This window comes from Myiozetetes cayanensis, unplaced genomic scaffold, assembly GCF_022539395.1.
Source record: "Myiozetetes cayanensis isolate MyiCay16 unplaced genomic scaffold, myiCay2020 scf1, whole genome shotgun sequence".
Classification (NCBI taxonomy): domain Eukaryota; kingdom Metazoa; phylum Chordata; class Aves; order Passeriformes; family Tyrannidae; genus Myiozetetes; species Myiozetetes cayanensis.
This window is the reverse complement of record NW_026086604.1, coordinates 76606094-76629158: the sequence shown is the minus strand read 5'-3', so window position 1 is coordinate 76629158 and position 23065 is coordinate 76606094. Positions and strand designations below refer to the sequence as shown.

Below are 23065 nucleotides of genomic sequence, written 5' to 3'. Positions count from 1 at the left end.
CTGTGGATGACATGTTTCATGAGGGATGCCATGTCAGAACATCTGAGATTGTAAGTGTTGGCATTACTTGCCATCCATTCCCTGGTGTATTTACCCATACACATGGACGGGTAAGTAAAGCAGCCTCTTTTTCAATGAGGGTTGTAGCAGCAAATCACTGTAGTCTTGACACATGAAACCTTTTAGTCAAGATCAAGAATGTGTTTATGCTTCATGATAATGTGTGTAAAAGCCTTCTAATTTAATTAATTATTTGATTAATTATTAGTTTGTTACCATTAGTCCCAGGGCAAACATGAATTCCTGGCTAATAGATATTCAATAAATCACACTAAAAGGTAACCTGCATTCTAAAAAAATTGCTGTCTGAATATGAAATATTGCCAAAGACAATCTTTTTATACAGATTTTGCACATGGAGGAGCTTATGATCTGTGGAAGAGAGAGGCATTTCCAGAGGAGGATACTGAAAATCATATGGTTACCACCACTAGGGGAGAAAAATTGATTTCTTACTACTGATTGTGTAGTGGGAACATGGGGAACTTAGAATTATTGTACTTAGATTATTGTTTCTTAGGCATTACAGTTAGGGTGAGAGATCACTGTCTTCTGTCTTGTTAAATAAGTTGGAGTTTCAAATCTTCATGGTTACTTCTGAGTGATCTAAATCACATGATACTCTTTTCCCTGTAATAACGAGATTTCTGAAGTGAATGCCTTCAGAAAGTAAATATGTAATCCATTTTCTTTGCTGTTTGCTTAACAAGTTAAAATTTGCTTTCTTGACTGTTTATCCTACTAAAATACAATTACATAAATTTACCTGAAAGATGTATAAAACCCGACCAAAAGTAAAATAAAATGATTAAGAATTCCAGTATATATTTAAGATTAGGTGTTTCAGCATTCATAGAGTAGCTTATGATAACTACATATGAACTAGCAATTCTACTATAGGTTCCAAATCTTCTTCTTTAGTTGCTACCAAAATATCTGTTTTCCCTTTTATATGGGTGCTTCAGATCACCATTCTAAATATATTAGAATGGGTATTTCCATAGATAAATCTGAATGGAAAATTGAGTTAACTGGCTAGTGCCATATTGTCATCCAAGAGCAGGAAAAAGTGAATGAGGACATTCATAAAAGGTGACACACTTTGACCGTGTAAGTCTGAATACTTGGTACACAAAAGTCTAGTTTCTCTAATACCTTTGAAACAAAAATAAAGTAATGAATACACCTCACTCTTCTTTCACTCTGCTCTTTCTTTTCCCCTCTAAATTTAAACTGTCATCTTTAATAGATTTATTTGTACCAGTATAAGTGAAAGGCAAGTTGGATTCTTTAAATTCTTAAACCTTGTTTGTTTTTCCCCTCTGCTGTAAAAGAGGGAAGAACTTTGCTGTGTTGTTGTGCTTTGCTACTGATTTTATCTTCGTGTTGAAGAGCCCTTTCTTTGCTAATTTGGCAATCTTTCTCTATATGTATTTAATTGCCACATACATACACTTGTTAAATAATTCTAGTCTGTTTGGGTTTTGTTGTTCTCTTCTTTTCCTTTCCGTGGTGATTGATTGCCATCTGGGGGCCAACATGAGCCCACCATGCTAATTTCACTTATTCTACCCATTAACTGTTATTGTCTCCAGGGTCAGAGGCAAATGTATGAATCCACTTTATCTCTCAGCTTACAGAATATCTCATACAGTGAGCCTTGTATGACAAAACGGCTACATCAGCCTCTAATTACTCAGCTTTACCGTCCGTTGAATGCTGGTGCACCTTGAGAAACAGCATGCAAAAGCACATTTGTTTAAGTCCTCAGATGGTTAACATTGTGTATAACCTCCTCACAAATTACAGCCTCAGCTGCAGCACATCCATTAGTCTGGAAGAATGAAGATTCCCAAGCGGCCCTGGTGCCTTTCCCAATTCCCTCGCGACCCGCCAATCCTCTCAGCGCTTTCTCTGCATGTAGGGAGTGTTCAGAGCTAATCAGGTCAATGATCATCTCACGGCTCAGGGGACATGACAGGAGCCTATCACAGCAGTTACAGGATCTTCCAGACCTGAGCACGCTTGCTGAGAATCTCCCGTTAAGAAACATTGCTTTGGTGCCTCTTCTCTCACTCCCTAGGAGCCTCTGAGGATTTCAGCTGATCTCTCTCTCTCTCCTCTAGACAGTGAGGAGTTCAACCAAAAAAAGGCAGAGCAGCATGCAGCTACCCGGAGGGTGTTGATTGAAACTTAGGATTCCCCCTCAGATCGCTGTTGATTGGACTGATGCTCCAGCATTACCAGAGAAAAGATTTCAATTAAGGTAAGTGCTGCTTTGTCTGTCTGACTGCATCGTGCCGAATTTCTGCATTGAAAGTTGGAGCGGAGTGAACTGCCCGCCTGCACTGCAGCAAGGGAGCCCGCGCCGCCCGGCAGGAGAGGGATGGGGGCAGAGCCCAGTGTCCCAGCCTGGAACGCCTCTCTGGAGGGATTCGAATTTTAAGCAGCATCTTATGAATGGCTGCAGTTATTTCCGATTCGGTAGTTCTCCCAAGCTTAGAGGGGAAAAAAAAAAAAAAAAAGCCACCCCCCCCTCCCAAACCAACTGTTAGAAGCATGCAGGGGTGTGAGAAGGCAGGAGGAAAGGAAGGCAAGCACGCTTTCCCCCTTTGTACGTGTATTTGAGGAATAGCAGCTGGAAAGCAAAAGTGCATTATGGTAAAACTTAATTCTGAATAAGGAGCGTCATCCCTTCGCCAGCAGGAACTCGTAGATGCAGGGTTTCAAAGTCCCATGGCATTTAAGCGAGACAGAAAAGGATTTTTGAAATGTGAGTCAAGAATATGCATGCAGCTTTTCAGGCTACCAAGAGGCTGAAGACTGTGACTGGCATCTGGAATGTTATGCTCTCAGACGCTGGTGGGATTTGGATAGTTGCTTTCTCAGGATTAGCAGTTCTGGGGTGTGTGTGTGTGGAAAAGGGTGAGTAGGGGTGCTGTTTCAATATGAGTGGGCAGAAAATCAAATTGGTTGTTGGGGGAGACTGATGTTTGATTGAAGAGAGAGAGGATGTATTTTTTCATGGGGTGATAGAAAGTGAGGCATATCAAAAGAAATAGACTGATGCTTGAAGATCCTTATCTGGAAAGAAAAAAGAGAGCAGATGAGAAAGGCTGTCTTGAAAGATTAAATGAGTAATAAGAAAGAGTCAGGGTTTCTTACACAGCCAGGAGTTAGCTATCTATGAACTTATGGCATATCCACCCTGAAACATCTAAATTGAACTGAGTTGGATAGTCTCAGTCAAATCCACACTTGATAGCTATGCTGTCAAGGGATGTAATTAAGGAGCTTGTAAAGAGCCCAAACTTTTTAATACTGTTAAGGACCAAATTAAGATCTGTTGTATTAAACATGTCAATGTTCTCTCTGTTACCTACAAAAGTTAACACATTGTGTTTAAAACTCTGTCATAATAGGAAGAAAAGATCAATAGAAAGTTAAGTGATTTCAAATCTTCATGGCTTAGATAAATGTATAACTCCTAGGTAGTTTATGCAAGTGTGAATTAATTGCACTTCTTTTTTTTTTTTTTAGCCAATGCTGTTTATTGTCATTAAATGGTTATCATCTATTGTTGTAAATACAATTAATAGCACTATGTCTTGCATTAAAAACTCAGCTACTCAATATGGAGATACACCTTTCAAGCCTCTGCCCTGCTCCACCCCATCTCTCCACTCCAACCCACCACACACTCCAGCCCACCTCCCCAAAGGAAAAAAAAAAGAAAAAAAAATTAGGGAAATGTTGGTTAATTCCAATTTGTTACTGATTCCATTAGTTTTTCCAGTGAGAAATACCAGTTCTCTTTCTTGAAAAACCTTAACATAAGAGAAAAAGACCTGAGATTTTGGGGGAATATTCGAAGAATACTGACAGTTTTGACTATCTATCAGTGTATTCTTCTTGAAAATTATTTTTGAAGGCTATGTTTTTTATAACTGTTTTCTTGGAAAAGAAGGTAGTTTTGGAAATAGTTACAGGCACTGATCCTTTTTGTGTTGTAGCGTCCGGTTCACTTCTTTTTTTGTGTTACATTCATATGAAATTTACTAAATTTTGTGCTTCTCCAACCCAGAGGTACAAGTCTTGACCAGGGTAGAAATATTTCAATACATATATGAGCTTCCATTATGTGTCTTCACTCTTTTTTTCCCATAATTAATCAATGGTTTCTCAGCATAATTAATATTTGTTCATATACGTCAGAGTATTCGTTATAAAAAAGGTCAAAATACAGTAACCTAATGCAATGCATGGAAAAGAAATTCAAGTGTAAAAGAATTGCAGTTGCAGACATTCAGGTTAAATAAAAATAACTGGAAGTTCCATCCAGTCTTTTCACAAGGTCTGACTACAAACAATGTTTGACATGATGGCTTTGTTCTCCTTTGTCTCACAAAGCTGTTGTTGTAAGTAAAAAATAAATAAATCACACTTTCATGACAGTGTGTCTGTGGGTTTCTAAACAAGTCTTACAAATACACTTACATCTCTATTATTATTTTACAAGATCGCATGTTCTATCTTCTTCTAAGGGAAGAGTGTGTACTTTCCAGTGTGCCAGCCTCAGACGTTTTATGACATGACAGTTTACCTAACACAGGGAAATGCTGCTTTTCCTCATGTTTTGAGAAAAACACACAATAATGATATAATTATTTTCTGATAATTTCCACTGATGTAATGTGGGCTTCTTCATATGTAGTTATGGTCCTAACAGTGACCTCAGCAGTATGGGAAATAATATTCCTCATTAAACAAATATTTTGGGGTATCTGACTTACTGAAGTTTTTCAGATTTGTTAAACATAGGAAGACAGGTTACATAAGAAGGCACTAGAAGACATGTCAGTATAGCCTAGTTCCCCGTCTTGAACTTTTTTTTACTCTAGGACCATATCAAATACTATTAAATATATAACTGTATGGAGAGTTCAACTTTATTTCAGATATTTCAAGTTCTTTGAATGAGGTCAGTGTTAATTTTTTTTGCCTAAAGCTATGTCTCCTTATTACTGACAGACGCGTACAATTACTATCTGGCCCAACTCCATTAAAAATTAGTGTTTGATGCTATTACTTTAATATTTTAGGAGATTTTTAGGGAAATTTATTAAATTGAGGTTTGGAAATGGGTAAATCAAAGAGACCTCTATGAAAGCAGACATAAATAACCAAGCACAGAACAGCAAGGAACAGTTCTACTAAAACAGAGATAGTGATATGTGAAAGAGAATACAACTGTTAACCACTAATTTCATAATCCAGATAATGCAAAATAAAGAGATATATCATTTCAAGAGGATAGGGTGAGAATGAGATAGAATAAGCTTTAGGGGTTAATGAGGTTCCATAGTTTCCTTTCTCAAAGTTGTATGGGGAATTTGCTTTACCTGAAAGGGAGGCTTTTCAAACCCCATGTTACTTAACATCTGTTGAAGAACTAACATCAGCTTTCCAGGCAAGACTGTTGTGTCCCACCAGACTCTTGTTGTCTCTCCTTCTTCTGTTATTTTCATAATTTGTTTCCTAGATGCTTATTCTTGCACCCCTGGAGAACACCTTCCTCTTCATGTAGGTTTTATTTCTTCCTAATGATATGTGTTTCTTTCATTCTGGTCTTCTCAAAGTTCTCCCTCTTTCCTTTCTTTCCTTTTCCTCATCTACCGTGATCCTCTTTCTTCCTATGCCATAGGAACATCACTTACACATTGTATAAACTTTTCATTTTTAACTGAAACAGTAAACACCCTCTGAAAACACTCCAGTGCTCACAAGAATGGGATGTGTGTGCTCCAGCACTCTACAATCTCTTTTTCTTTTTTTTTAATTTTTTTTTTTTTTGTACACCCTTTCTATCAAGGTCTGTACCTCGGTACACTGTACAGTAAGTAGCTAGCACAGTAAGAGGTGGTTCTGTTTCCAGCTTTGGAGCCTATGTGTGTGTCTACACTGCAGAAATCCCATGCTCTTAACTGGTTCATGGAAACAGACTCAGCAAGGTTTAACTCATATACCTCAGAATTTCATTGCTTTTGAAAAACCATACCTTACAGTTAAAAAGAAACACAGATTACAATCTATATACTCATATATTATGATTTCAAATGTTTAAGTTTTGAGCATATATTTGGAGATTGTTATTTTCAAGCCCCTGTGAAAGTTGCACTTCCTGAATAACTTCTCCAACTTATAATTAGTTGACTTAAAGGCTAATATAATGTTTGCTGTAACTTTTTCCTGGCTTCTTTTTTTATTTCTCCTTTTCATAGATGCAGAATATTAATGAATCTCAAATCTTATTTTCCTTTGTATTGATAGAAACTTTCACCAAGGTCCACTTGTTTTGTAGAAATGTGACTCATTGAAGGCCTTGGATTTGGCACGTATCACCAAATATTTGTTGAGGTAATTATTTTGTATCAACCTTGGAGGCTGCAGTGCTGTTTTGGGAGGGAGAAAGCTTCAGTCTGCTTTCTTGTTGAACCTTCAAGCCTAGTGGTTTGAGAAGGGGAAAAATATTCCAGGTAGAAAAATTCTACATCAAAATAAAATACAAACTTACCTTGCCATGTTGATTACTGGACTTTGTATTTAGCGTAAGTCAAAAACATATGTTTTCAAATGCTCCAATATATGTTTTACAATACTAATATTGCAATGGATCATTTAAAGAGGCTCATTTTATCCCCAGCAGATGAGAGCTAAGATATTGCATCATGAGACTTGGTCCAATTGCTTTAGGAGCAGCTGTGGTTCAGTTTCTGTCAACTGTATCACTTCAGTTTTGAGGGTGAAGAGTCTTCCTGTGAGGATCAGACTTTTTGATGTGCACCAGACAGTTTAGGCTGGCAGGGCATCTTTCTGTTGTAGATGTCTCAGCTGTCAATATTTTTTGAGGCAATGACTGCATTGGTTGACATATATGTGATGTAAGCTATGTTTACTGTCCTGTGTCCCATCAGAGTGTGATTTGAGGTCTGTGGGTGCTGAACTCCATCTCTTTGCTGTTGTGCTAAATGGCCCAGACCTGTAATCACAACTCAGGCTAGAAAACTTTATGGAGACATTCATAAGAAATTTATAGTTCTGAGATTCAAAATCAGAAAGTATGCAAGTGCCTAATTCACAAAAAAAGTGCTGTCTCCCACGTTAAGTTTTAAAGTTGTATATTTAGGTCACAGAATTATATTGTCCATCAACTTTCAGACTAAAGTAAATTTAGAACGGTTTCCAAAACTGATGATAAATGCTCAATCAAATGACTTGGATAAGTAGTTTCCAAATGTAGGTCCAAATTTAGATTTATTATTCTTTTCATGCATGTATTTACTGTGCTAATACTTTGTCCAGCACAACTATACTTAGTTAGCATAATGCTTGCAATTAAATTGTTTTTCCCAGTGAAGGTACATAGGTATGCAAACCCACTCCTTTTCCGGAAAACAGTTAAGACTTTTGACTTTTCTTGATCAACAATGTGCTTCTGCAATGATCCCATAATCTAGCTTTTTGACCTAGGTCATTTAGTCTATAAGGTTACACAGGTTTTTGGCTGCTATTCTCTGAAGGCTGCCAGCAAGTGCTAAATTTAATTGTAAATGCGGACACACATTTACCAACCACTTGTCTGTGGTCATTTATTCAGTTCACAAAGGTTTTGGTTTGTTTATGTAGTTCAACCACTATCCACAGGACATGGTTTGAACTGGTGACCTAGATTCTGACTTGCTTTATCATTCCCTTATGTTCTTCAGTCCTCTTGGACCTTATATATATATATATATATATATATATATTTACACTGGAGTGTTTCTGTATATAGAGTTGAGATGATAGTCTAAGGAACTCTCTTAAAAGCCACTATGGAGATCACAAAGTTCATTTATTAAGAAACACCTTCTTGGCATTCTGTCCTTGGGCATACTGACTGTGTGTGTATGTTACAAACTTTCATATATCTGATTTATATTTAGTTTAATACATAATCTAAAAGGGGGAAAAAGGCTCTATGCCATGGTTAATTTTTTCATTTTTAAGAAAATGATGCAAATAAAAACAATGTTGTTAAATGGAACAAATATACCAGATTGTAAAATTTAATGACAGATTTCTAAGAATAATAGTAGGATGAAGAAAAGCTGAAAACTAGTATATCTTGACTAGATTTTTATTGTCTTGAACAGTCTGAACTGACTTTTACTCAATACTTCTGCTAAGGATTTGGTGATGAAGCCATTCTGTCAAATTCTGCCAAATTCACTCAAATTTAGTTGCAACAAACTTTCTATAAAAACTCTTCAAGTTCAAACAATATTTCATTCATTAAACTGGAGTAATAATTATATATATAAAAAAAAAGGAAAAGCCATTTCATTGCCATTTAGGAAACTTGTATGTTTGCTTGTTAACTGGCTTTTCAATTCTTCTTAAATTATTAATAGTATTCATGGTACTTGATTGTCATAATTTTAAATAGATAACTATATCTCTTAAGAAAGGTAAATGGAATACATATTCCTTTGCATTGCCTGTCACAAATAACACTTTTTATTCCTTTTCTACATAAATAGTAACGATTTAGGGCATAAGTATACCTAGGAAATGTAGATCTGCCTCACTATAATTCTAAATAGATGTTACAGAAGTCCTGATTTACACTGGTAGAAGAAAAAGAAGGAAAAAATACCCAGCCCTGTGCATTTCAATAGAGGTCCCTGTTTTTCTATCACTGTGTGATGAACAGTCCTCTCAATACATCTGCTTCCTATCATATTTAAATAGTTTTTTGTTGTTGCTTTTTTGTTTGGTTGTTGTTGTTTGTTTTTTTTAAATCTGACCTCCTAGGTAGTGGGATTCAGATTTTCTGTAAACAAAATCTTTTGGTAATTTGACCCTTCCACCTCTGCACTGTTACTTGAAGGAGCACGTGTCAAATAAATAAAGAGAGAAAATGTGATGTACCTGGATTCTACTTGAAAGTGTGCATATGTCAGAATAAATGCAGAGCTTGAGAGATGGTGTTGAAAAGGTAAGTGCTAATAAGGAAAACACTCAAATGAATTTGCTAATTAAAATGCTTTTTGAAGAGTAGGAGTTCTATCTGATGTTTCTATGATTCAGTGTAAAGATTTCTGTCCCATTTTTTGTTCCTCACTGCATATAAATCTAACAAAATTTTCAGACACCATCATTTTCTTCTGCATTTGGCCTCATGTCTACTCATCTCATTTCTCTCCTCTCCTTTTTTATTATTATTTGGAATGGAAATGTCCTTTGTCTGATGTATAGACTGCGTAAGCAGCTATATTCAGGTCCATCAATTGACTTTAATCCCACTCTGTATTACTCATCAGATGTAGCACACAGCAATTACCTGTCACTCTTTCTCACCCTGAGAGCCAAAATTCAATTGTCAAGGACATATTTGAGTTCCAGCATCCAAGAATGTGAGCAATGCTAGGCTGGGTGTAGAGGAGATATTATGTATGGCAGGATGGAGCAGAGATATCAGGGCAAACCACTAGATGATTCTAATAGTTAAAGATTTTTTTTAAAATCCTAAAAACAACACAGAAAATATTAGAAACTGGCCAATTTTTGTTTGTTTGTGGGGTTTTGTTTGTTTGGTGGTGGTGGGGTTTGATTTCTTTCTTTGTTTAGACTTGTAGAAGTATTTTTCTCCAAACCTGTTATTTAAACTGGGTGGGTTTGTTTATTTGGCATGCTTATTTTTTACTTTGCTTGTAACTCCCTGGAGCATTATCTTCCATCAAACAATGGACATTTTTTGCAAATGTTTTCTAAAGGTCACTCTTTTTTAATCAACTCACTTTTTCTATAATAACTGTGTGACATTTTTTTGCCCTATTTGTGATCAAAGAGCATGAATATTTTAAATAGAAAACTCACACACTTAACTATCTTTCTAAATATTGTTACAGTTCTGTGGAGAGGTTGGAAGGAGGCTGCTGAAAAACTAGAATTACCAATCTATTCTCATTGCCTAATGTCTATAAAGTCCTTTTTGTGATACATGCCCAGGGATGCTACTTTAGGTAAAAAAAAAAGAAGGTGCTATGTTTAAATTTTCTCTTGAATGGAAGGTCTCTCAACTATTCCTAAATAGTCAGTCAAGGTATGAACTCAATTTGTGTTATTCACATACCTAGTGACAGACAATGATTTTTACTAAGAGCTAATATTTAATAAATCTAAATAAATTTATAAATAAATCAATCTAATAAATTTAAATAACTGTATATAATCATACTTATTTGATAAAGAATAGGTAGAGCTGGTTACCATGCACTTTATCTCAATTGTTTCTATTAGTGCAGGTTGTAGCAGCCAAAACATAATCTGATCTACCTAAGGGACCTGGGGGTGCTGATTGACAGGAAGCTGAACACGACCCAGCAGTGTGCCCAGGTGGCCAAGAAGGCCAATGGCATCCTGGCCTGCATCAAAAACAGTGTGGCCAGCAGGAGCAGGGAAGTGATCCTTCCCCTGTACTCTGCATTGGTGAGGCCGCACCTTGAGTATTGTGTTCAGCTCTGGGCCCCTCAGTTCAGGAAGGATATTGAGGTGCTGGAGCGGGTCCAGAGAAGAGCAACCAGGCTGGTGAAGGGACTTGAGCACAAGTCCTATGAGGAGAGGCTGAGGGAGCTGGGATTGTTTAGTCTAGAGAAGAGAAGGCTTAGAGGTGACCTCATCACTCTCTTCAACTACCTGAAGGGAAGTTATAGCCAGGTGGGGGTTGGTCTCTTCTCCCAGGCAACCAACAACAGGACAAGGGGACATGGGCTCAAGCTCTGCCAGGGGAAGTTTAGGTTAGATGTTAGGAAGAAATTCTTTACAGAGAGGGTGATCAGGCATTGGAACGGCCTGCCCAGAGAGGTGGTGGATTCACCATCCCTGGAAGTTTTTAAAAAGAGATTGGACATGGCCCTTAGTGCCATGATATAGTAATTAGAGTTGGATCAGGGGTTGGACTTGATGATCTTGGAGGTCTTTTCCAACCCAATCTATTCTATGATTCTATGATTCTATGAATGCATTGTTTAAGAAGTGCATCAGACCTTTCTTTTTCTACCTGTTGTTCTTTAGGTTTTCTTTGGACAAATACCATAGTAAAGAAATAGTTTCTTATCCTTTCAAAGAAAACTTTAACAGGTATCATTCTTTCACTCTTTGCCTCTAACTTTGTGCCTGTATGTCTTGTGCAAAAATGATTAATTAAGGAGTGATCTTATGCCATCTAAAATTATAAAACATACAAGTGCTGGAGGTTATACCTATGTGTGCTGTGTGATTTATTCACCCTTCTTGTTTTCAGATTTTAATTTTGAGAAAAATGGTCTGATATTACTGATGTTCATAGTAAAAGTAGCCATTTTAAGGGTCATTCTTTTATTTTTTTCATAGGATATTTTCCCCTCCCCAGTAAAAGTAAAGAATAGTACTTGCTTTGGAAAATGTCCCTTTCATACTTCTTTAGTGCTAATGTTCCCAGAAAAAAATTGCCCTTCTTGCAAAGAAACAAATTTGGGTCAGATAGGTTTAGTTTTCATGGGATATGTAGATATATTTTTTTAAAGTGCAATTCATAAGGCATAAATGTGATGCTTAAAATAGCTTGTCAGGAAAAAGAAGTGATTTTTAATGCAGATCTATGAAATATGATACTCTTTAGTAGCATCAATACCCCTGAAGGCAAACATTTGAAAAGGCAGAGAGCACCATAGCACAGAGATAAATGTTGTGAGAAGGATAGAATCAAAACATAATCCAAGTAAATAGAGAAGTATCTCCTGTCAAAAAAAGGAAGTATTAGTAATTGAAATTACTGTTCCATTTTTAATTTTCCTTGGAAATATGTGAGGCATTGGGGTTTTTTCAATATTAAGAGTTCTTTTTCCTTGTAATTACTTTTAAAACATTTTAAATTTTTATTTGCATTCTGAAAATAATTAAAAATACAAATTAAATGAATAATACTTACTTTCTTTATAATGTGAAAATCTATAGCTCTGTTAGTGAAGCAAAACACAGCCACAGAAACAAAAACTTATTCTAAGTAATAAGTTGGAGTATCATTTTATAATTCTACATGAGTATATAATCTCATATATTTTGGAATTTGATATTCTAAAATCGTAAAATTCTCAAGCTCTCTGTGAAACCAAATGTTATTTGATAATCATTGTCAAGAGATTTATAATTGGATAATCTTATTCATCCCTCTTTGAGGCATTAAACTATGTTTTATGGAAGGAATTGTGAAAGCATCTCTGCTGTGGTAAAGCTATAACCTAGCTTTAATTTCATTAAAATGGATATCATGTTTACCAACCACACAATGGAAGGGAGTTTTAGGGTCTGCTCAGTACTTTGCCTTGTGCTTAAAACCCCCACAGCAACAGAAGTATCTGGCAAAACCTGTTTTACAGAGGAGGTAAAAAATATTTGAGATGACTCAAACCTGGCTGGAGAATTGATTTAACCTTCTGTTCCTTCATCAGGAACTGGATCAGGTTATGACTGTGAAGTACACTGGATATGATTGATAGAATTAGGAAGTCTAATTGAGCAGGTAGGTTTGACAAGCACTCAGGACAGCTTTAAAGTTTCATGGAATGTCTAAACAAAACCAGAGTCTCAGAGATATCAAATCTTGATTTATACTGTACTGCTGTGTCTGGGGTTGAAGTGTCAATCAGTGGCCAGGATGTTGAGTAATAGTCAAGTTCTTTCTTTGTTCATTAAACCGAAGAAGTGCCCTGTGTGGGACAGTGCAACAACTCTAAATTTTTGAGACAAGGTGAGGATGTGATTACTTCTGTGATGTCTTCTGTGATTCTATCAACAGTTGTTGAGCTTTTTCTCCTGGACAAATTGAAGTTTGCAGAAATTATTTTTGTTCTCTACCAATATTCCTTTGCCTTTAAATAAAGAGAAAAAAAAAAAAAAAGACAAACTTGTCTTGTCTCCTTTTCCTCACCCATGTTGTCCACAAAGAGGCTTCTGTTCCCAGCTTTTGGAAAGTACTCCATCTGCCCAACATAAAGGTCAGGAGACCGTTTCTTTTTTTCATTTTATCCCCACCTAGCAAACAAAGGGTAATGGCTAGTATAACTTCTTTCTGGGAGTCATGTTTCCCTTCATTGGTCCTTAGCATCATGTTCCCTTTCCTGTGCCAGAAGAAATAATGAGTCTCTGTCTCAAGACCAAACTCAAACTTTTATAAGAGATTGGCTTGTGATCACAAATTGCCATAATGTCAGGTATTAACCCTGGGGATTATCATAGCCATAAACAGAAACATTAGTAGTTTGGCTTAAGGAATTAGTAGGGCAAGAGGGATTGAGTCTATATATCTTCTTGAATATGGAAGTAGTATATTTATTTTCAATAGCAATAGTAGACAGTAATTACAACCTTTGCTCATTCTCCTGCCTTAGGAGAACTGAACTGCTGCTGCCTCAGAGGAGGCTGAGCTGCTACTAGGTACTGCCATTTAACATTTAATATTCTCCTATGAACTGGTTTGAGAACCATTTCTCCTTCCTTGCTCCTGTTTCTTTGCTTTCCCTGATAAATATGTTCATGAAATACCCTTTAAAGCAAGGATATGTGTGTGAATAATATGTTTTAAATACCTGGACAAGACTAGCAAAGATAAATCTTTAGTTCAAGAGAGTCTGTCTGCAACAAATTCCCTCTCCATAACTAGATGGACTTTATTAAACAGCAGTTAATATGCATTTCTCTTTTTTTTTTTCCTAATACGCTTGAGATTAGAGCTATTTCTTAATATATCCTATGAAACAATATTCTTACATTTAAGAGTGATCTCTTTAACTCAGAAATACCAGGCTTCCTGTAGAGTTCCAAGAACTGTTTAGATTATCTAGAATGCCAAAGAAAAAAAATACTTAGATTTAATTTCTATAAATAGCATATACATTTTCTAAATTCTGATTTTTATTAATATTCATGTACATCTTTAATGTTTCTGCTCTATTGTTCTGTCTAATGCCAAAGAATTAAAATTTAACTAGTTTTGACTTCTATTGGCAGATAAAACGGTTCCTATTGTCTGTATATGTTAGTAAATACATCTGAGGAAAAAAGTGGCATTTCTGTGAGCATGCACCTACATGAACATCTTAAATTTGCATATTACTGTCAGACTGAACATTGTTTAAAATTAGTTTCTAATACCCAAAGCATGAGATGTTGACATATTTATCCAGTCCTTATATACTTTGCATATCCCTCAAGCTCTGAACAGACAATTCCTAGTAATTTTCAATTTTTAATTGTTCATTTCCCTTTATTTCATTTCTCTAAAATCAGACTATCTGCTATTCTTTGCAAGTACTAATGTCACCATTTCCCCAGGACAGACTTCCTACTTAAAAGACTCTTTCTTTCCCCTCAGCTATATTCCTTTGCTTAACAGTTACTCCTCAGCAACAATTTTAAAACAGACACCAAGTCAAAGGAAAAAAAGAGGATATGTCAGATCAGTTAATCTTATAGATCTTTTATATTACACTGAATCCATTTATGTTCATATAAGGAAAAGATTTCTTAAATATCTTTTCTTTCTTGTGTGTGGTTTTCTTTCTTGTGTGGTTGTTGTAAAGGGATCCATATAATGGGCAAATGGAATGAAAGGAAATACTAGTCTAATTGTACACTATAACTCTTTAAAATCAGGGTGAAAGCAAACCTTTAAAATGTCAGTCATATTATCTTCAAAATACATTTTTATTCCACTATTTAGGAGGCTAATGCGTTTACAGGACCCAACAAACTGAGAGCTTTGCAGGATAGCCCAAAAGAAATGTAATGGTACAATACAAGGATTAATTGTGAAAGTAATCATGTTAGTTTTCTAATTATTCAAATCTTAATTACAACTATGTTGGCCCAATTAGTTCAAAACACAAGGCTAATGTTAGGGTTGGGTGGATACTCAGCATCTGTGCATAAGTAAGAGGCATCTGTTGCCAAGTGGTAAAGTGATGGAAAGTGTCAACTCACCAGCTGTGAAGTCAACAAAGCTCTTAAAAAATGAATTTGAGCCAACACAATGATTTAGCACCCTTGAGAGGGCGTAAAGCTTTTCCACATGTATATTTTAGCTAGCTATTGTCACCTAGTGGAACTGAAATCTAGAGCAATTATGGACATTTAAGTCTTTGTCTGCTTTTTAAACAATGTCCTGCCTGACAGGGATCCTCAGTGGGAAATCTGACAGTGGTGTTTCTGCCCGTCAGTGTTCCAGAGGGTTAGTTTCAGATTTTTTTCTTGAACAAAGTAGAGAACAAAATATTACTAAGCTGTTTAGACTATGCAGAGCCTTAAGATGTTACAGTATTTTAAGAGTATTAAATACAGACAGAAGGATAGAAAATAGTGAAATATTAAGAGGAATGTCATATTGAAAAAGTACTGTCTTTTCTTTCTTAACGCCGCTTTTGTAGGAAGATATGGCCATATTAAATATCTGTTGTACCTTGCCTATTGTTTATTGCTATCAATTCCAGAAAGACAGGATTTTTATGATTCTGACTAGTGATACTGGTCTTAGTAATTTCTAGTATCACCTACAGAGATTGAGGATTTTAATAGTGTTGCTAAGTTTACAATGGTGTGTTTAATATTTATGCATTATTAACATTTAATGGTAACGTGTAAACTTTACTGAAAGATAATCAATTGTCAGCAAGAACAAAAGAAGAAAGTGAACATAAAAACCTAAGATGGAATTATATTTAACACTAATGCATTCACTTATGACCTAGTTCTGAATGTTATGGATCTTTTGTTAGTGACTTCATTTGCATTACTTTCAAGTTTTTATTTATTCACATATCACAAAGTACAGATGGAGGAGTGTTTAGATTCATTGTAGTCTGATAATGTTGTTAATTTACATGAAATGCATAGAGTTTGGTACTGTACTACTGTGTAATAGAAAATTAGCTCAACTTTCAAGATTACCTTCACAAGAATTTTCAGTTACATTAAAATAAAATGAAACTGAGTTCCAGGGCATTTTAAGAATTCTGGATCCATGTTTCCTGATCTGAAAACTACGAGAAGAGAAAGGTTTTGATTTCCTTGCTGTTTGAGCAAAGAGCTCTTTTGAGGTAATGTTTGCACTTTAATACAGAACCTTTTGCTTTAAAAGGAAGTCTATGCCCATATGACAATACTTGATCTATTCTATTAAAGCAGGAGTCTGACTGGACCGCAGAAGCCAAGCAACTCAACATAATTCTATAAAAATATCTATAAATAAACACAACTACTTCTGAACACATGTAATGAAACGTAAATTTTAGTGGTTGTAAAATGGAGGACTTTTGCAATTTGGAAAACATCTTTTTTATGCTCACAATTAATTTAGGTATTTCAATATCTGTATAGTCACAAGACAAATTCAGCAGTTTTTTACATTATATTGCAATTTATGTATAATTGTGTGTACAGTGATGTAATGAAATAGAAAGTAGTAGTACATTACATTTAGTTCAGATTAGCTGACCAATTTTACTTTTGTTAGTGAGAATCCAGCAGCAGAAGCTCCTGGAAGACCCAAAGCTGCCACCTCCACCAGTGAGTCACCAGTGCCACAAATCTGACTATAGTGTTTCTAGAAGTGGGGAAGAGAAGGAGGATAGTGAGACTCACAACAATTAATTCCTTGTGCTTTAATGCTTTGGATTTCAGCTTCCTGTTGCAGTTGTGGATGTATTTCACCTGCAAAATGTTCTTTCCTTTTAAATCATACTGACAATGTGAATAGCATGTGTATACTGTAACTAAACAACTTGCCAATTCAAGTGGGCTGCCTCAGCTGTAAGGCTTGAACTCAGAAGTGATAAAGCATGGCACTGCTTCAGTAAAATGGAATAAGAAATCATTTTGACAGAGCTTAGATCTTGGTCTGGGCTGTTGAATGGGTTTGGTTGTGGGATTTATTATTTCCCCCACACACCTACCCCTTTCCTTTCAAGGTCAGTGTTCCTTATTTTGCGTTGAGTACATCTTACATGACAGTACAGAAAGAAATGCAACCTGGCTGGGTTAATGCTTTTGGGGTCAAAATGGACTCCTGAATGCAGGGAAACAGCACCCGACAAGTGGTGTTCACAGTCATCCCATGAAGACAAAGAGTGACTGAACATCAGATAATCAGACTACATACTTTGATTTGGGCTTGTTATGAAGGATTTTGAAAGCAAATATTTCAGTCTTTAAGTCAGCAAAGGAAATACTTCCTCTCTCTTTTGTTTAACTCCCTTAACTGCATGGAATAAAAGGAGAGTGGAAGCTGTTACTGTGATCATAGAATATTAAGTTATGTCTGAAAACTGATTCTAGTTTATTGGGTCTGCAGACACCTCAAATATAGCGAAGTATTCAGGCAATAAGAACTAGAAATAATACAATTTTTTCTTCATTTTTCATCCTATCATTTGCTAATGCAGGAAACAAAAGTGAGTAACAATGATTTTTTCGGAGATGACTTGACATTTGCCTATAATAAGAACAAAATTTTAAAATGCCTAATCTGTAATCTTGTAGACGACTGATTGTAGAGTGCCTGTAAGACTAGCTCAACTCTGTTGAAACTACAGGGGCCTGAAAGTAAAAAACCTGTGATATTCTGATCACAGATGGAGATAATATTTCCTTTGCTACTGTTCCATCCTACATGCTAAAATAATGTTTCATGTAAACCAGGCTAGAATAACTCTTTATCTAACCTGTACATATATACCACATTTGTGGGTAAAAATTGTGCCAAGTTAGAGCTTGTTTAAAAATCAAACTGCTATTTTCGATGTGTTTCAAGCATTTTACATTTTTCTTTGCAATAAAATACTTCCTTTACCTAAAACAAATGAGGTAAAATAGAGTAGACAGAGCATTCAATCTGACAGCTTCATTTTAGTAAGACAATATTTCTTCAAATAATTTCTACCAAAACCAAATGATTGATTTCTTCTGATTTTACTCTGTTATGTTCAAATTGTCATTTCTTTCAGGACTTTCTCTATAAAGACCACTTAGGTCACATTAGCAGTTGCAGTTTGAAAGTACATTTTGAAACTACAGCATGTAGCATGTAAACTCTTCTCTCAATAAATATATCATGTCACAAACATAGCAAATAAATTAAATCATCTCAGTGAGATTATTCCAGAATGCTATAAGTTTCCGTAACAACAGATAATGTCAGTATATGTCTAGTAGAATCACATTGACATTTTCTGCTACTTCAGGTTGAATTGATATTGTCATATAAATAAAAGAAACTATAAAAAGTCATATGCCTAGGTGTCTAGACATGCTGTTGTTTACATCTCATCACTAAAACCTGTTCACACTGAGGTCAATGACACATTTGCTGAGACAAATCCTTAAATTAGGTTTTATCAAGTGTGATGACTTTAGAATAGCTATTTAATTTTACATTATACTGTAAAAAAGATTATCAGATCTTGATGCAGTGAAACATCTGTCATTGATTTCAGTTGTACTGGAAGATCTGATACTCTTTCAAAAGCTAAAGAAAGCAGAACCAAGTCTTAAGAACACAGGGGGAGCTTCCTTTGTAGCATATCTTGACAGCATCTCACTCCATGCTATGTTCATCAATGTCACAATCACTGCTGTGAAGCAAAAACTGTCATAAAAACACAGCTACAGATTCTTGAAAATTTAAATGTATCATGTACTCTTTGTTTATGGCAATTGTCTTGTATTTCTCTGTAGTTGAATTTTTTTACTAATAACCTTGAGACAACAACACATTGATGCAGAAAGCATTGAGTGCTAAAGATAGCATAAACCTTTTATTGTAAAATATAATTTTCCTGGCAAAAACAAAATAATGCTAATCATGACAGAGCAATATGCTGCTATTTTAATTGGTGTAGACTATTTTATGTCAATTTACTTCTGCTTCTAAAATGTGTGACCACTAAGAAGGAACTGATTTTATAGTGTCCTGCACTAATATTCAGTAGCTGTGCAATTCTTATGTATAATAATGGCCAGTCTTCGCGAGTGAAGATCCGGGGAAGGTCTTTTCACCTTCCTGCCTGCGCAATGGATTTTTTAGGTGAGACACAGTGTGCGCGGAACTGAGCCCACCCTTTAATCCTAAGGTTCATCTGCCGGGGCCAAGCGAGCTTGGACGGTGGCAGCGAGGTCCTTAGGACGTAGGTGGGTTGCCTTTAAGGGCTAACGAGCCCCACCTGCCCGGGAATTCTTATGTAACCTGTATTAAAATATAGAAGGTGAACAGTAAATGTAGTAGAAGTCAGGTGGTGATTTAACCAGTAGGCTAGGATGAAGAAAATGTAAACCAGTTACCCTGTTACGCCGTGTCCCAGCAAGAATTCTCTTTGGACTTTAGCTTTACTGAGCTGAGTTTTTTTCTCCAGACTCCTATGGGACAGGAACAAGTCAGACAAGAGAGAGCATCAATCCAGTTATGCAGTAGAAGAAAATTACAGTACTTATTCTTTCTGAGACACATTATATTCCATAAGACAGAAAGAAGCAAACACTATTCTGGTTTGTACAAAAATCAAGTTCTGGACGTAGTATGGAGGACACTGATCATTCTTTTTATACTCTGTAACTTTCTATACATGAAGTGAAGACTGTCCCTCCTACCTGCACTGCTATAACTGCACTAACTTTAATAACTTGATTTGATTTCATTATGTGAAGCTGTTACTGAAAGAGACCTTTTTAGCTTCTTTCAATGAACTGTATAAAAATAACATACTGGACATAAATATGTTTATTCCACAGTTCCTATAGGCATTCATTTTTGTAATTTAATTTGAATAAATAGTTTACTGATATTGAAAATCAAATGGTTTCTGTACTGCTTGTGTTAATATTTGGCCATAACTTTCTCTGTGTTATTATTAATAGAAGTCCTCATTATTCATAGTATCTCTTCAGTTTCTAGTTTCTCCTCCTGTTTGCTTAGAGTAACTTTAACTTAAGAATAAGTAAAAGGGAATTTCTATTGCTGGTTCTAACTTACCCATGCTCATAAGGATTCTGTTTGAATTCTAAACTGAATATAAGAACTACACTATTCACTGGGTTTTCTTCTGTGTATTTAGGAATAATTCAAATCTCAGTGATGTGAACCGGAGTTTTCTTACTGACTTCCCAGTGAGGTGGTTCTCTAACATCTAGTGAAGCAACTAGGAAGAAAGTAAAGCACATCTTATTAAACACATCAACAGCACAGATTGGGAGTAACTGCAAATGTATCACTGAAGAGGTAGGGGATAGTAGTTACAACTCATGATTCCCTCTTTTCTAATTAAAAAAACCCACCAATTCAGTGTTATTAAAATTGGCAAATAAGCTAGCATTATTCCTCCCCTATTTTTATATGAAATTCTATAAAGACAATTAGTAGTCGCAATAATAGACAAATTGAAGTAATTAAGGTACAACCTGTACGTCTTTATACTAACCATCTTTAAGTCCTCTTCTGAACTTCAGACTCTTTAAACTTGAAATCCCATGATGTTCCCTTATTTGGTGTAACAGAAACTTCCTGTCATCCTAATAATTCCTGTCAGGACTGATCTTTCTCCTTGATGAGAACAAGAGAGAAAGAGATGAGTAAGGTTTTTAATGAAGTGACTGTGTCACTTCCACACTCACTGCTCAAACTTTGTCTTGCAGATAAGCAGAAAATGATTCCCATGTAACCACAAGAGCAGAATGCAGTGAAAGATACATAGTGAAAAAGAAAAAATGGGAACAGAATTCTAGGTTTCCATAAACAAAACGTTAAGAGACAAAATTAGATCTCTGTCTTTCTGATACATGTAGTACCAATTACCTATGTAGTTTTGGAACACTTCATCTGAAAAAGAGACAAAAAAAGGAAAGAAAAAGTTTTTTTCCTGTGTGAGAAATGCCATATCATTTCTTCCAACTGCTTTTTGGATTTAGAATTCAGGAACTCAAAGCTTTCCAGAGCTTAACGGGGATTTTCTGTAAGAGGTATCTCAAAATGGGAAAGATGGGATAATGGAGATGTCAAGAGGGGATGTGCTGTTATGAAAAGTATTGACTGCGCTGTTGCCTCCGCCTGAAGATAGCGTTGAGCACTTGGAGTCCAAGCAGGGTTCTCTGAGACCAACTCTGAGTAGAACCCGAACTTCTGGGCTGGCCCAGCACTGCATAATTTTCTGTTTGACTTTTCCGATTCCTGAATCTGAAAGATTTTCTTTTGAGTAGAAGTGTACCTGTGTAGAAAACCTAGACAAGAACATATGCATGTCTTTCCAAAGCAAGACAAAATACGTGAGCTTGTAAGAAAAGGAACATTTGTATATATACCCTAAATGAGAGTTCATCTTTTTAGTTTGATGCATGCAAGAAACTTGGTAAAATACAGGACTTTCTGAAATAAGTCAACACATCTAACCAGTAAAAAGATTGCTTCTATTACAGTTGGTTTTGTGAACATTTGAATAACTATGGATTGATTGCAAATCGTCAATTCTGTAACATAATTTTAAAATTATGATTGTGAAAGTTATTGTGTCCAAGCAAAGATGTATTTCAAGGGACAAAACATAATCAATTAGACAAAATATTGAAGGGAAGCATTCTTAAAAAAAGACCTACAATTATTTAATTTCAGTTTACCTGAAATATATCCTCTGAGTTTCATTTTGCATTTAATTTACATTTCAGGTTTTAAATAACATTAAACTATCATGGTGAGATCTATAGTTTTGAGACTACTAAAAGATTTTTTTCCAAACTGGCTGAAAATAAGTAGCAGAGCTCTGATGCTCTCCATCATAGGCATAAAGATGGTAGGCATAAAGAACTGAAGACATGGAAATGAAAGAATCAGAGAATCATTTAGGTTGGAAAAGACCTTTAAAATCTTTGAGTTAAACTGTAAACCTAACACTGTCAAGTCCACTACCAAACCATGGCCCAAAAAACCATGTCTACATGTCTTTTGAATACCTCCAAGGGTGGTGACTCCATAGCTTCCCTGACCAACCTGTTTCAGTGCCTGACTGAAGGCTTTCCATGAAAAAATTTTTGCTAATAGCCAAACAAACTCTCCCCTGGGGCAACCTGAGGCCATTTCCTCTTGTCCTATTACTTGTCACTTAGGAGGAGACCAAAACTCATCTCACTACAACTTCCTTTAAAGTTGTAAAGAGTGATAAGATCCCTGCTGAGCCTCCTTTTCTCTAGGTTAAACAACTTCAGTTCCCTCAGCTGCCCCTCATCAAACCTGTGCTTCAGACCCTTCCCCAGCTTTGTTACCCTTCTGTGGACATGCTCCAGCACTTCAATATCTTACAGTGAGGTGTCCAGAACTGGACGCAGTACTTGAAATGCAGCTTCACCAGTGCTGAGTACAGAGGACAATCTCTGCCCTGGTCCTGCTGGCCCCACTATTTCTGATACAAGCCAGGATGCCATTGGACTTCTTGGCCACCTGGGCACACTGCTGGTGTATGTTCAGCTGTCTGTCGACCAGGACCCCCAGGTCCTTTTCAGTCATCTAGGTAGTTTTCTACCCAGCAATCGGTGGACCTGTTGAAATCCTGAGAAACCAGTTTCTCCAAGAGAATGCTATGGGAGACAGTGTCAAAGCATTTACCAGAGTCCCAGTATACAACATCCAGAGCCTTTCCCTCATCCACTAAGTGCGTTGCGTTGTCATTGAAGGAGATCAGATTGGTTAAGCAGCACCTTTCTTTCCTAAACCTATGCTGTCAGTGACTGAACATCTGGTTGTTCTACACCTACCATGAGATGATGCCCAAGATGATCTGCTCCATAACCTTTCCAGGCACTGAGGTGAGACTGACAGGTCTGTAGTTCCCTGGATCCTCCTTCTGACCCTTCTAATAGATGGGCATCACACTGGTTAATCTCCAGTCCACTG

The 23065-nt window shown here is 36.2% G+C and overlaps 1 protein-coding gene across 9 annotated transcripts in view; it reads left to right on the top strand.

Moving 5' to 3' along the window:
- CDH12 (cadherin 12) overlaps nucleotides 1–23065 on the top strand; it is a 518528-nt gene that overhangs the window by 300298 nt on the left and 195165 nt on the right. For 5 of the 9 annotated variants that reach the window (XM_050331330.1, XM_050331348.1, XM_050331357.1 and 2 more), the window contains one exon: nucleotides 2187–2326. The exons of 3 other annotated variants lie outside the window; for them this stretch is intronic. The gene's annotated coding sequence lies outside the window, so the exon portion shown is untranslated. The remainder of the gene's footprint in view (nucleotides 1–2186; nucleotides 2327–23065) is intronic. One more of the 9 variants, XM_050331339.1, reaches the window with a different exon arrangement.